At 33.8% G+C, this 6,814-nt stretch overlaps 1 pseudogene; it reads right to left on the bottom strand.

The window, feature by feature from the left end:
- Positions 1-1,437: 1,437 nt before the first annotated feature.
- The window catches only part of LOC125754325 (tigger transposable element-derived protein 1-like), a 177,628-nt pseudogene continuing 172,251 nt past the window's right edge, over positions 1,438-6,814 (bottom strand).

The raw sequence follows: 6,814 nt of genomic DNA, 5'->3' as shown, positions 1-6,814 counted from the left end.
AAGAAATGTTAGCAAGAGGCAATTGGTAAACAAATATGTTTCAATGCATTTGGACAAGAATGGTATGCTTAACAAACACTGCTGGAGATCATACATCTGAAAGTAAGCAGTGCATAGAATCCTTCTTAATATCACATATAGTTTATATAGGATAATAACTATAACTACATAAAGGAAAATTTGAAACATAATAAAAATAATAAATTATTTTAGAGCACACCTTTACATCCAATCAAGAAACCCAGAAAGGATTAAGGAAACAAGGCAGATTTAGCAAAGAAATTTAAAAAGCTAAAAGATGAATAATGGCACGGGGAAACACAGGCACCATACATAAGAAATAGAGAGTTAATCTTATTATGCAGAAAATTTATACTACCTGATTTTAAAAATAGAAATGAAAAAATCCAACGTAAAAATCTGCAAAGAATCAATAGATATTTGAAAACAAGCTGAAATGCCCAGTAGCCAGGGAAATATAAAGCAACAGTACAGTGATAGATCAATTTTTCATCTATGAGATTTAAAAAATTAAGAAACACCATACAGAGGGATGGGTGAAAGAGATGTTGGGGATTAAGGAGGGCAATTGTGATGAGTACCGGGTGACATATAGAATTGTTGAATCACTATATCATACACTTGAAACTAATATAACACTGTCAACTGTACTAGAACAAGAAAAGAAAAGAAAAAGAAAATAAATGAAAAAGAAAAGAAATTAGAGGTTGAGGAGTCAACAAAAGAGACTGAGAAATAATGATCCATGAGGTAGTATACTCCATTTGACCCTTATTGCAGTGTGTATGTGTATTTGTCTGTCATCCTTTGGGACTAAGTCCCTTATGGAGGGAAGCCATTTCATATATCACAAAACCTAAAATAGGACAAAAAATAGACGATTTTAAAATGTTGCCTAAGTGAATAATGTATTTTCATTATAATACATATTTTTATAACTTTATACAAGCTATTTCCCTATGTATTTGGTAGTTGCTCATGTTTATAATCTAGTAAAGTTGTCCATTCTTATGTAGCAAAAAAAGAGAAGGAAAAGAAATACTGCACAAGCATATCTCAGAGATATTGCCGATTCAGCTCCAGACCACCACATTAAAGTAAATATCACCAGAAAGCAATCAAATGATTTTTTTTGGTTTCCCAGTGCATATAAAAGTTATGTTTATACTCTACTGTAGTCTATGAGGTGTGCAATAGGATTATGTCTAAAAAACAATATGCATAATTTAATTCCAAATACTTGATTGCTAAAAAAAAGAAAAATGATAAACATTACCTGAGCTTTCAGAAATCATCATCTTTTTGTTGGGGTCGGTCTTGCTTTGGTGTTACTGGCTGCTGAAGAATGGTCAAGATGATGGTTGCTCTAGGGTGAGGTGGCTGTGTCAATTTCTTATGACAATGAAGTTTGCTGAATCAATTGACTCTTTCATGAACACTTTCTCTGTGGCATGTGATGCTATCTGATAGCATTTTACTCAGAGTAGAATTCCTTTCAAAACTGGAGTCAGTCCTCTCAAATCCTGCCACTGCTTTGTCAACTAAGTTTATTTAATATTTTAAATCCTTTGTTGTCAACTTCACCAAGAGTAGATTCCATCTCAAGAAACCACTTTCATTGCTCATCCACAAAAAGCAACTCTTTATCTGTTTAAGTATTATGAGATAACAGCAATTCAATCACATACTTGGGCTTCATTTCTAATTCTAGTTCTCTTGCTATTTCTATCACATCCACAGTTATTTCCTTTACTGAAGTCTTGAACCCCTGAAAGTCATCCATGACGGTTGGAATCAACTTCTTCCAAACTCCTGTTCACCTTCATATTTTGACTTCTTTTCATGAATCACAAGTGTTCTTAAAGGCATCTAGAATGGTGAATCATTTACAGGTTTTCAACTGATTGCCCAAGTCCATCAAAGGAATCACTGTCTATGGCAGCTATAGCCTTATGAAATATATTTCTTAAATAATAAGACTTGAAAGTCAAAATTACTCCCTGATCCATGGACAGCAGAATGTATATTGTGTTTCAAGGCATGGAAACAATATTAGTCTCATTCTGCCTCTCCATCAGAGATCTTGGGTCGTCAGGTGTTTTGTCAGGGAGATGTAATATTTTGGAAGGAATCATTTTCTTCTGAGCAGTTTTCAGCAGTGGGTTTCAAATACTCAGTAAACCATGTTGTAAACAGATATGCTGTCATCCAGGCTTAGTTATCCCATTTATGGAGCACAGGCAGGGTAGATTTAGCATAATTTGTAAGGGCCTTAGGATTTTCAGAAGGGTCAATGAGCATTGGCTTCAATTTAAATCCACCAGCTGCATTACCCCCTAATAAGAGAGTCAGCCTGTTTTTTGAAGCTATGAAGCCAGGCATTGACTTCTCTCTAGCAATAAAAGTCCTAGATGTCATCTTCTTCCAGTAGAAAGCTGTTTCATCTACATTGAAAATCTGTTGTTTTAGTGTTGTCATTTTCATTAATTATCTGAGCTAGATCTTTTGCATAACGTGATGTAGCTTCTACATCAGCATCTATTGCTTCAACTTTTACTTTAATGTCATGGAAACAGCTTCTCTTTTCAAACCTTATGAACCAACCTCTGTCAGTTTCCCTCTTTTCTTCTGTGGCTTCCTCATCTCTCTAAGCTTTCGTATAACTAAAGAATTAGGGCCTCGCTCTGGATTAGGCTTTGGTTTAAGGGAATATTTTGAGGCTGGTTTGATCTGTATAAACCATTCAAGCTTTATCTGTATAAGTAATAGGGCTGTTTCTCCTTCTTATCATTCATGTGTTCAGTTGGGTAGCACTTTTAGTTTTCCTGGAGAACTTTTCCTTTGTATTCACAACTTGCTTACCTGTTTAGCACAAGTTCATTTGAATATTTAGAGCCCATCTTAGTTTTTTTTTTTATTTTTTCATCTTAGGGTTCTTAATTGACCTAATTTCAATATTATCGTGTCTCAGGGAATAGGGAGGCCTGAGGTAAGGGAGACAGATGAGGAACAGCCAATAGTGAGGCAGTCAGAATACACACATTTATCAATTTATTTGCCATCTTTATGGGCACAGTTTATGGTGCCCCAAAACAACTACAATAGTAACATCAAAGATCACTGGTCCTAGATCACCGTGACAAATATAATAAAAATGAAAAAAAGTTTGAATTATTGTGACAATTACCAAAATATGACACAGAAATGCAAAGTAAGAAAATGTTGTTAGAAAAAAGACACCAGTAGACTTGCTTGACTCAGACTTTGCACAAACCTTCAATTTGTGAAGAATGCAATATCTATAAAGCATGAGAAAGTGAAGCACAATAAAACAAGGTATGCCTATACATTAATGATATATTAATCATGCATTTGTGAATTTCTACTGCTGTTTGGGTTTTATTCTAGCAATATATTTTAGAATTATAAATATGAATGCCCTTTGATCTAACAATTGCACTTTTAAGAAATAACTTATAGGGCAGTCTCGGTGGCCCAGTGGTTTAGCACCGCCTGCAGCCCAGTTGTGATCCTAAAGATCTGGGATCGTGTCCCACGTCGGGCTCCCTGAATGGAGCCTGCTTCTCCCTCTGCCTATGTCTCTGCCTCTCACTCTTTCTGTGTCTGTCATGAATAAATCAATAAAATCTTAAAAAAAAAGAAATAACTTATAGAAATAATTAAAGAAATATCTTTTAATCAATTCAGTGGTTGCATTGTTTCTTTACTAATTTTGTTCACAGTTTTAAATTTTTTTGCAACCATTCCTTCTAAAACAACCTGTATACTAAATACATTTCTAGGTTTTTCATAATATAAAAATATCACAATATATTATCTTTTCTTCCTAAAGAGTTCATATTTGGGAAATTGCTTAAATATCATGCCAGGGATTTCAAAGGAGGGAAAATTTATTTTATTTAAAATCAGGAAATTTTCATGGATGAAAAACTTTTAAATGACATGAAAAGAAAACTAATTTTAGCAAATTAAATATAAATGAAGCTTTATTTGAACTTCTAGGTAGAAATGGTAAAAAAGACACACACGCAAAGGTATATCAGAATATTTCCTCCTTCAGTACTGAGGAAATATAAAGAAAATAATAACAAAAAAAAACAGGAATAATCAGAGGAAACTGCAGAAGGCAACTTCACACCACATACCGTGAGAAATATGGTACAAAGAAACATAACAAAAAAAAAAAGAAATAAAAGATTCCGACATGATTCAGTGTCTGCTGGCTCTATTCTTCTCCCTCTATCCCAGATGATGGGAAAAAAAGCGCACCAATAAAATCTTAACATAAAATCCTATTATCTCTCATTCAATATCATCTAACTTCCAGAAAAACAAACTGTGACATCCACTGCCAATGGTCAGAGTCTCATGAGAAGAGGAAACATTGCAAAAGATTGTTTATATATAAACATTGCAAAAGAAGGCTCACTATTAAAATAAGACATCTATCCAAAACCCAGATATATTCTCCATAATGAGAGAATAAAATCCAACTGGGTGAACCAAACTCTTATTTACATATATAATGACACCATAGCACCAAACCCCACCAAAGTTACACTGTACTACAACACTCTATCTCCAACTACAAAATAAATATGACAACAATCATTACTCAAACTAGATAAGGGTAGAAGAAAAGCAATTCTCAGATAAGATAATATGGATATTAACAGTAGTTTACTCATGTTAACTAGGAACAAATTAAATGTTTGGATAATGCTGCTAACTGAAACAATCAACTTGAAAAGAGATTTATAAGGGAAATTTTGCTAGCGTACTAAGGAAAACAGGTAAAAGAAGAATACTAGGCAGAAAAAAGTAAAACATGCTGGTCTGGAATAAAATAATCTTAGAAATAGCAATACATCTTTCCCAAAATGTTTTGTACACTGAAATAATTAAAATGAAAATAATTTCAGTAAATGGAAACCTCGGAGATTATATGACAATACAGAGAAGGTGGAAAGGAGAAACGGGAAAGTTAAGGAAATCAGACCTACGCTGTTAAAGGACTAATGGCCAATGGCCTTCGTTCAAAGACTACCAAGGACCCAACTGTTGAACAATGAACTTAGTGATGCCTTTCAACAATGGAGATCTCACACCATGGGAAACCATGGGATATATCAGTATGAGGAGGTTAGAAAGAACTTATTAAAGGATTTGAGTGTATGTTAGGTGCTTTGGGAAAGACTTCAAAGAAGCAAGACTCTACTCTGGATTAGATGCTCTTAGAAAGGAGGGTAATTCTATGATTATCTTTAATTTTTTTTTCAGAAAGAAAGAAACAACAAAGTGAGACTAAACATGTAATTGGAAGGAAACAACAGTCATTTATATTAAGCAGGATGGCAAAATATTTAGTCTTTTATTATTCTATTGATAACCTCTGTGTTTTGTTTGCAGACATGATTACAGAGATTTGATTTTGTGTTGATCCATCATGGTCACATAGTGACTTAATCTGATGTCAGTGTTCCGTGAAATTGTTTGGGTTCAATGGGAGAACTCCAATGTCAAGTTGGGATACAAGTCCATCTCCTGAAAATATCAGGGCCTCAAAGCAATGCTAGGCCATTTCCAGGCTCAATAATTAATTTTCTTTCTTTCTTTTATCTTTTAAGATTCTTCTTTTTAGTTAACAAATTTTATTTTTAAGAGCATTTTAGGTTCATAGGAAAATTGAGCAGAAAGTATAAAGTGTTCCCATGCATGCTCTGTCTTCACACATGCACACACTCCCTCACTCACTACTGACATCCCACTGAACAGTGGCAAATTTGTCAAAATTGATGAACCCACATTGACATGACATGTCATTATCAATCAAAATTCATAGTCTACACTAAGGTTCACTCTTGGTATTGTTTATTTTATGGGTTTTGACAAAAGTATAAATATGGATTGATCATTAAAGTATCAAACAGAATAGTTTTCACTGACCTAAAGACACTGGGCTCTACATAGTCCTGCCTCCCTCCTCCTAGTCTTGGGCAATTGCTGATTTTTTTATTGCCTCCATAGTTTTACCTTTTCCAGAATGTTATATATTTGGAATAATACAGTGGGAAGCTTTCAGAATAATTTCTTTCACTTAATAATATGTATTTAAGGTTCCTCCTTATTTTTTCAGGGTTTGACAGCTTATTTCTTTTTAGTTCTGAGTAATATTCCATTGTGTGATGTATCACAGTTTGTTTATCCACTTACCTACTGAAGGCCATCTTAATTGCTTCCATGTTTTGGCATTTATGAATAAAGCTGCTGTAAATATTTACATGAAGCTTTTGGTGTGGACATAAGTTATCAGTTTATGTGGGTAAATGTCAAGAAATATGATTGCTGGGCTATATGGTAAGGGTATGTTTTATTTTATAAGAAACTGCCACATTGTCTTCTCATTCTCAGCAGCAATGAATGAAAGTTCCCATTATTCCACATCCTTATCAGCATTTGGTGTTGTCAGTGTTTAGATTTTGGCCATTCTAGTAGGTGTTCTGGTATCTTGTTGCAATTTTCAATTTTCTAATGATATATGATGTAGAACATCTTTTTGTGTGTTTATTTGTCCTCTTCATGCTTATTTATATCTCCTTTGGTGAAGTGTCTTTCCTGTCTTTTTGCCAATTTTTAAGTCTTTTTTTTTTCCTTATCATTGAGTTTTAAGAATTCTTTGTATATTTTGGGCAACAGTATTTTATCAGATGTATCTCTTGCAAATAATTTCTCTCAGTATGTGGCTTATCCTTTCATTCTCTTGACATTGTCT

This window comes from Canis lupus, chromosome 34 (assembly GCF_003254725.2).
Source record: "Canis lupus dingo isolate Sandy chromosome 34, ASM325472v2, whole genome shotgun sequence".
Classification (NCBI taxonomy): Eukaryota; Metazoa; Chordata; class Mammalia; order Carnivora; family Canidae; genus Canis; species Canis lupus.
Note: the sequence above shows the minus strand (reverse complement) of the source record. Positions and strands in the feature narration are given on the sequence as shown.